Genomic DNA, 8,638 nt, shown 5'->3' with positions numbered 1-8,638 from the left:
CAGCTGTGATGCCTGAACCTCAAAACAATATAAATAACACAAACTTAGTAGCCTATCGGTCTGCGGTCTTTTTATTGTTTGACGTGGCATACTCAAGATGGCCGCCGCGGTGTTCTGTCAGCCGAGTGGAGCTCAATAGCGCCGTGGCTAATCTAATGTTCTATCTATCTATATATATATATATATATATATATATATATATATATATATATTCTAACCTCTCCCTGTCCCCTTGCCCTAACCCTAACCACCCAGCTGTGATGCCTGAACCTAATCGCCAAAACAATATAAATAACACAAACTTAGTATCGGTCTGCTGTCTTGTTATTGTTTGACGTTGTTTCCAACTCAGCAGTTTATGACATAGCAAAAAGATAGGCTACTCCTGAGGTATTTGTCTAAATAACGTTAAAAAACTTTTTTTAAGCTATAAAAATGGTCGAAATATTTGTTATTACGTTTAGGTTGCGTTCCGAATCGCATACTTTCTACTATATAGTATGTAGAAAAAAGATTTAGGATGTCCCGATTCTTGTGGCCAGATTTAGGATGGTTAGAATACCCGGATGGTCTACTTCATGCGGCCAAGATTGTTAGTGTTGAAAAGTGCATCCTATTTGGGCGATTCTGACCCACAATCCAGTGCGCACGTGAAGTGACGTAACATCGACGAAGCCTATAGGTCCATGTTATGAAAACAAACGGGGATGCGACGGATATAAAAGCAAGAGGCAAGATCAAGGCGCAATGTTATGATGAAATAAGAGAGAAAAGTATGTCCCAATAGTATGTCTACTGCATCCTAACTAGATTCTTTTTATCGTCGGATGTAGTATGTAGAATAGAAAAAAGAAAGAGTATGCGATTCGGAACGCAACCTTATTTGTCTAAAAAAATTATTCTGAGGTAACTTCCGTCCAACCACAGTACTTCTGTCCCGCCTGGGTAGTGTTGTCCCGCCAGGGTATTGTTCTCCGGGGATGCAGCTGAATACTATTGTATATGCCATTAGCGCATTTCAAGGCTTCAAATCTTCATCCCCACTTCAGCTCACTCCATGCTAAAAGTTTAAGTCCCACTAAGCAACATGCATAGTAAGAGAAAAACGCTATTGTAAATTGTTATATTTTTGTTTGTGGACTTGGCTGAACTGAGAGTTTGTGTGTGAGGCAGTGCACACAATGTTCATTGTTGAAAAAGACTGGCCTGTCGTCTTAGTGCTGTAGGAGTCCAGTTCTGTCATTATCACAAGGGCGGCCTTAACAATCTGGGGGCCCGTTTCAAGTCCTAGTGTGGGTCCCCCGTTTTTTTTAATTATTTTTTTATAAATAATGCTTGTGCATGCTCCCCACGAAAATAAAAAAGATTGTGGAATCCAGTTGGTTCTTAGACGGATTATGAAATAATAGGCCCCTGGGCCAGACTCTTAAAGGGCCCCCACTCCTACCTATCCAGTCAGGTACACTGACTTTTCCGCACAGATACATACAATTATTGGCAAAAAACATATTAAGGAAGTGAGTGTTTCCCAGATGATTTTGGGACACTGTGGGAGGGACCCTGGTCCTTGTTGGGGGGTCAGGGGGCATTGCACCCTGTAAGAAAATTTGTACCGTTTTAAAGTAAAATGCATCAATCTGGTGCACTTACAGAGGAAAATTTAGAGGCTAAATCAAATCTTGAGCTGCAGAAGGAACATTATTTTTCAGATTTTTCTTAAACAGGCAGCACTCTTTACTCTGCAACTGCAAAAACTGTAGATTGGTCTGCAGACCCATGTTATATGATGGAGAGTCCCATTTCAACAGAGAAAGGGTGGATAGCTACTTTATATGAACAGTATAGAATTTACACATAGAAAGTTTATTCCTGTACGTGTGTGAGGGCCTTAGAGGCCCCCCATGAAGCCCCTAAGACAGAGCTAATAATGCTGTTGCTTTACAATTGATTTTGTATTTCTACCCTACTAGTTGAGGGGCCCATGATGATTTATTTCCTTATACATTTATTTCCAGCTGCATCCCCTTAGAGCAATACTGAGGCGGGGCGGGAGTACTGAGGCGGGGCGCGAGTACTGAGGCGGGGCGGAAGAAAATAAAAATACATTTTTAACGTTATTTAGACAAATTATATTGTTTTGACGATTAAATTCAGGCATCACAGCTGGGTGGTTAGGGTTAGGGCAAGGGGACAGGGAGAGGTTAGAATATATATAGATAGAACATTAGATTATGTTCAGGCATCACAGCTGGGTGGTTAGGGTTAGGGCAAGGGGACAGGGAGAGGTTAGAATATAGATAGAACATTAGATTAGCCACGGCGCTTGCTCCACTCGGCTAACGGAACACCGCGGTGGCCATCTTGAGAAGGTCACGTCAAACAATAAAAAAGACAATAGGCTACTAGCCCAGCCACAGTACTCCCGCCCCGCCTCAGTACTGTTCTCCGGGGCTGCAGCTAGACTCTACTCTGTGGGATGCATAGACTATTTATTTATTTATTTTTAACAATTATTATTATTAATATGACTTTATTTGAACAGGGACAATGTACAAAAGAAACATTAACCTTGTTCGGAACAAGAGGAGAGATGCATTGTACCAGGTTTTAGCAAACTGCTATTTTCCACCTGTAGTCCCTGGGCAGGTAATAACTAAACAAGACACAATAATATCTAGACATGGGATTAAACATTAAAAGGATAACAAGATACAATGATATAAATACATAGGATACAAAATAAAAATAAAACAAGTTTATGAAAAGCACTACATTACTTAATTAATAAAAAAAATAAAAAATACCCCTATCCTATTAGCACTACAACATTCTATAGGTGTGTGCAGGTCTGCTGCGTGAGCAACCAAACCTTTGTCAGATGGGAGAAAGCCCGGAAATCACCATTGGTTATAAGATCTGTTGGGAGACTGTTCCATTGTTTAATGCCTACAGCGGAGAAGGACGACTTTCCAAATGTAGTTCTGCGTTGTGGGATTCTGCATTCTCCCCTAATTGTTGACCTGGTTGCTCGTGCTGACATTTCTGAGCCCAGTGTCACAAAGTTCCTTAAAGGAGGAGGTGCAGCATTGTGTATGATTTTGAAAATTAAGCGCACATTAGCATACACAATGCGATTTTCAAAATTAAGCAGATTGTGTTTATCCAAGATTTTGCAGTGGTGATATTGACGAGTTTTTTTATCATGAATTTTAAGAGCATTTTTATATAATGATTCAAGTGGTCTCAAGGTTGTTTTACCTGCTTGAGACCAACTTGTCATACAGTAAGAAAAATGGGAAAGAATCATAGCATTCAGATAGGTGTTTGATGCCTCAACTGTAAGAGAGTTTCTTATGAATCGATAGTTTGCCAGATTAAATTTGATTGTGTTACTCAACCTTTTTATATGCTTTTTGAAATTTAGTGTTGGATCAAGAGTGACACCTAAGTACTTAAATTCTTCCACATTTTTTATTTTTTGTCCATTAACATAAATGTCAGGACAATCTTTACATTTGCACCTATTTGAAAAGTACATTGTAACAGTCTTCCCAACATTAAGTGTAAGATTTGAGTCAGTAAGCCATTTAGCAACATTTTCAATTTCCGTAGTCAATTTAGAAGCAACTTCTGAGGTATTTTTCCCATGGGTGTACAACACAGTATCATCAGCATACATCATAAGCTCAACATCATTACAAACGGATGGAAGGTCATTTATGTATATACTGAAGAGCAGCGGTCCTAAAATCGAGCCTTGTGGCACTCCCATGGTGCAGTTTTTCAGAGGTGATAATTTGTTATTTATTCGAACACATTGTTGTCGGCTAGCTAGGTATGATTTAATCCAGTTCTGTGTAGAGATAGAAACGTTATAGTTGGCCAATTTATTGAGTAATATAGTATGGTTTACTGTGTCGAATGCCTTTCGTAGATCAAGGAAGACTGCTCCTACTACTCCTCCCCTATCAAGATTGACTTTCAATACTTCAAGGAAGTAGCAGCAGGCAGTTTCAGTAGAATGTTTTTTCCTGAAGCCAAATTGCATGGGGTGTAACAGAGCCTTGGAATCAAGGTGTGCAATTAATTGTTCTGCTACAACCTTTTCAATTACTTTTGAAATGGCAGGGAGTATGCTTATTGGTCTGTAATTGCTTACCTCCTCTTTTCCTCCAGATTTGTACACAGGGGTTATTATAGCCAGTTTTAAGGCACTGGGGAAAGTGCTCTCATCTATACACTTATTTATTAGTTGAGTTAGAGGAGAAGTTATTGTTTCTTTATATTTTTTTATCAGCGCTGTGTCAAGTCCATATATGTCCTTGGCTTTACTGTTCGATAGGGTAGTGATACATTTATCAACCTTTGTGTCATGTGTCTGTGTCAGAGTAAAAGCAGATAGATCATTAGGTGGGACTTGAGGGAGATGGTTTTTTATAAAATGTTGTCCCAAGTCTACAACAGAATCTAAACAATAATTGTTAAAATGAGTTGCCACAGCAGAATTGTCATTTACCATAATACCATTAACTTTCAACTGTATGCTACCACTCTTGGGTTTTCCCTTCCCAAGAAGTTTATCAATGCTTTCCCACAACAATTTACTGTTCCCTTTTGCTTCTATAATGATTTGAAGAAAAAAATGTGCTTTAGCCTTTCTAAGTTGCATTATGACTTTATTTCTCAGACCTTTGTAGGTTAACCGATCAGTATCTAGTCCAGATTTTAAAGCTTTTTTCAGAGAGGCATCTCTTTTTTTCATTAAGTCCCACAGAGTACTATTAAACCAAGGTAAACACCGTTTAGCATTAGGCTTCTGGGTCTTTGTCTTGGTATACTTCCCAATTATCTGTCCGAAAGCTGACATTAGATCATCACATGCCTGTTCACAGGATTTATCTGCAACAGTGTTGTTCCAATTAGTTTGCTTTATCTCATTTTCAATTATCATTAGATCTTTCTTAGGGATGAAAGGGATTTTAGAATTCTTTTCCATTTCATTTTTATTTCTATATCTTGTCCTTGTCAGCTTTTGAGCAGATAGTGTCAGATTATGATCTGAGAGACCAGTGATTAAGTTGTAAGTTTTTGTTGTTCTTTCTGCTTTATTTGTAAAAATCAGATCCAGTAGTGTTTGTGAAGATTTTGTTATTCTTGTAGGTTTATTTATCATTTGTGTCATCTGAAATGTGTTGGTAATGTCCTTAAGTTTCTTTCTCCGTACTTTGTCCAACCAGTTCAAATTGAAGTCTCCCATTAGAAGAATTTCTTTTCCATCATGTTTTTTTTAAATGCCAGATAAAAAATCAAAGAAATCATTTGTAGCAGTAGGTGGCCGGTAGACTGCAAAAACAACTAGAAAATCCCGCGGAGATTTTGAAAGTACGGGCAGCCCTGCACAGGCCGCCAATCCCCGCGTCGGCGGCGCCCCGCCCGTCGGCCGGGCCCGAAAGCTTCTACGAACCTCCGCCGCGGGCTTTCCGAACTGCAGTCCCGAGTTGTGGCCGATCGAAGGTCGCAATCGTGGCTAAACGTCAGGAAAATGGCCGCTCTTAGCGAAGACGTTTTCGTTAAGGGCGGCCGTGTTTTTTGAGCTATCTGGCTAAAACGTTATACACACGTGTATGTTGGTCCCCTGATGCTGTGTACACAATTTGGTGATGATAGGTTGGGGAATCCACAAAGTAGATGTCACTTGACTGAATTTCAGGTCATGTAAATTAGGGAAGAAAAAATAATCATGGCTGACGCCTATGGTCCAAGAGGCTTTATTGTAGAGCACCGTGAGCTGTGCATGTGTAAGAAATGTCAAGTCAATCAGAGTCAGTGGGAAAGGGGCGTGGCCTGTCAAACATTGCATTTTTTAATTATGGTTTTCGCATTTGTGGCGCCCCCTATGGGTTAATCTTGACAAGCTTAGAGGGCCATGCTACCACATGACTTCTGCACATATCCTGCAAGTTTGATGATGATAGGACCTATGGTTAAGGAGTTATGGCCAATTTGCTAATAAGCCCGCCCCTGTGTAAACGTTTTGGTCAATGGCGGCCATGTTTTTCAAGCTCTCATACTAATCTTTTACGGGCATGTGTGTCATAGTCCCCCGAGGCTCCATGAGAAATTTGGTGTTGATAAAGAAAAATTTGAGAAAGTTGTGGTTAAAACCATGTTTTAAACATAAAACAAAGGGGAGGAACCTAACGTGGTAAATGGGAGGAGCCTAACAAGGTAAAGGGGAGGAGCCTAACGTGGTAAATGGGAGGAGCCTAATGAGGTAAAGGGGAGGAGCCTAACTGGACAAAGGGGAGGAGCCTAATGCTGTAACGGGGAGGGGCCTAATGCTGTAACGGGGAGGAGCCTAATGTGGTAAAGGGGAGGAGCCTAACGGGGTAAGGGGAGGAGTCTAACGGGGTAAATGGGAGGAGCCTAATGATGTAAAGGGGAGGAGCCTAACGTGGTAAAGGGGAGGGGCCTAACGTGGTACAGGGGAGGAGCCTAATGCTATAAAGGGGAGGAGCCTAACACGGTAAAGGGGAGGAGCATAATGCGGTAAATGGGAGGGGCCTAATGTTGTAAGGGGGAAGAGCCTAACTGGACAAAGGGGAGGAGCCTAATGTGGTGAAGGGGAGGAGCCTAACGGGGTAAAGGGAGGAGTCTAACGGGGTAAATGGGAGGAGCCTAATGATGTAAAGGGGAGGAGCCTAACGGGTAAAGGGGAGGAGCCTAACGGGGTAAAGGGAGGAGTCTGACGGGGTAAATGGGAGGAGCCTAATGATGTAAAGGGGAGGAGCCTAACGTGGTAAAGGGGAGGAGCCTAATGATGTAAAGGGGAGGAGCCTAACGGGGTAAAGGGAGGAGTCTAACGGGGTAAATGGGAGGAGCCTAATGATGTAAAGGGGAGGAGCCTAACGGGTAAAGGGGAGGAGTCTAACGGGGTAAAGGGAGGAGTCTAACGGGGTAAATGGGAGGAGCCTAATGATGTAAAGGGGAGGAGCCTAACGTGGTAAAGGGGAGGAGCCTAACGGGGTAAAGGGGAGGGGCCTAACGTGGTAACGGGGAGGAGCCTAATGCTGTAAAGGGGAGGAGCCTAATGATGTAAAGGGGAGGAGCCTAACAGGGTAAAGGGAGGAGTCTAACGGGGTAAATGGGAGGAGCCTAATGATGTAAAGGGGAGGAGCCTAACGGGTAAAGGGGAGGAGCCTAATGGGGTAAAGGGAGGAGTCTAACGGGGTAAATGGGAGGAGCCTAATGATGTAAAGGGGAGGAGCCTAATGTGGTAAAGGGGAGGAGCCTAACGGGGTAAGGGGAGGAGTCTAACTGGGTAAATGGGAGGAGCCTAATGATGTAAAGGGGAGGAGCCTAACGTGGTAAAGGGGAGGAGTCTAACGGGGTAAATGGGAGGAGCCTAACACGGTAAATGGGAGGAGCCTAACGGGGTAAAGGGGAGGAGCCTAACGGGGTAAGGGGAGGAGTCTAACGGGGTAAATGGGAGGAGCCTAACGGGGTAAGGGGAGGAGTCTAACGGGGTAAATGGGAGGAGCCTAACGTGGTAAAGGGGAGGAGCCTAATGCTGTAAAGGGGAGGGGCCTAATGCTGTAAAGGGGAGGAGCATAATGCGGTAAAGGGGAGGAGCCTAACGTGGTAAAGGGGAGGAGTCTAATGATGTAAAGGGGAGGAGCCTAACGTGGTAAAGGGGAGGAGCCTAATGCTGTAAAGGGGAGGAGCCTAATGTTGTAAAGGGGAGGAGTCTAACATGGTAAAGGGGATAACACCCTGTTTTTCAGTTTATGCTAATTAGCGGGAAATATTCCCTGGCGGACTTATATGCTCCCAGAGGCTTTTTTGTAGAGCACCCTAACATACACCTGTGTGAGAAATTTCAAGTCAATCGGACTTACGGTGTGAGGGGCGTGGCCTCTCAAACTTTCTTCAGTCGGGGCTTAATAACAGCGCCCCCTAGCGGAAATACAAAAAACTGTATAATAGCACACCCCGTGGGGTGGGGACGGACGTTCTGTGAAATTTTTTCGTTTCTAAGTGAAACGGTGTGGGAGGAGTAGCAGCTCGAAATTTGTGGCAGAAGTAAGAAGAATAAGTATGGTGCGTACTTAATAAATGACATTTGAGGAGAGAGCGTAATTGTAACACCTACGCACTCCTGGCTGTTTTCATCTATGTCTATTTGTTTGCTCTGAATGCTGTCTTTGACATAAATAAGAACCCCGCCCCCTTTGCCTTTTCCTCTGTCTCGTCTGTATACTTTATAGCCCGGGACATTAAAAACAGCTAAAGGAGTTGTAGGCGTTAACCAAGTTTCTGTAAGACACAGATAATCAAGGTTTGAGTCTGTAAGTAAATGTTCAAGTTGTTCCGTCTTTGAAACAACGCTGCGTATGTTTAAATGTCCGCCGAATATCCCTTTCGGTTTTGTATTCGGGTTCCACAATACGCTAGCGTGATTGACAGTTTGAAACAGTTTGGTTTTCAGTTGTTTGTTCGTCACAGAGTTATTATTGATAGTCCGTGGCACATTTGTCACACTAGTGGGACCAGCATTTAGAAGAATGTGGCCAATGTTGTGAAGTGTAGTCTCCGAGTTTGCGGACGCAAATGTACCTTGTATTCCTGCGGGAAATGC

Source organism: Ammodytes marinus (assembly GCF_949987685.1).
Source record: "Ammodytes marinus genome assembly, chromosome: 1".
Lineage (NCBI taxonomy): Eukaryota > Metazoa > Chordata > Actinopteri > Uranoscopiformes > Ammodytidae > Ammodytes > Ammodytes marinus.
Note: the sequence above shows the minus strand (reverse complement) of the source record.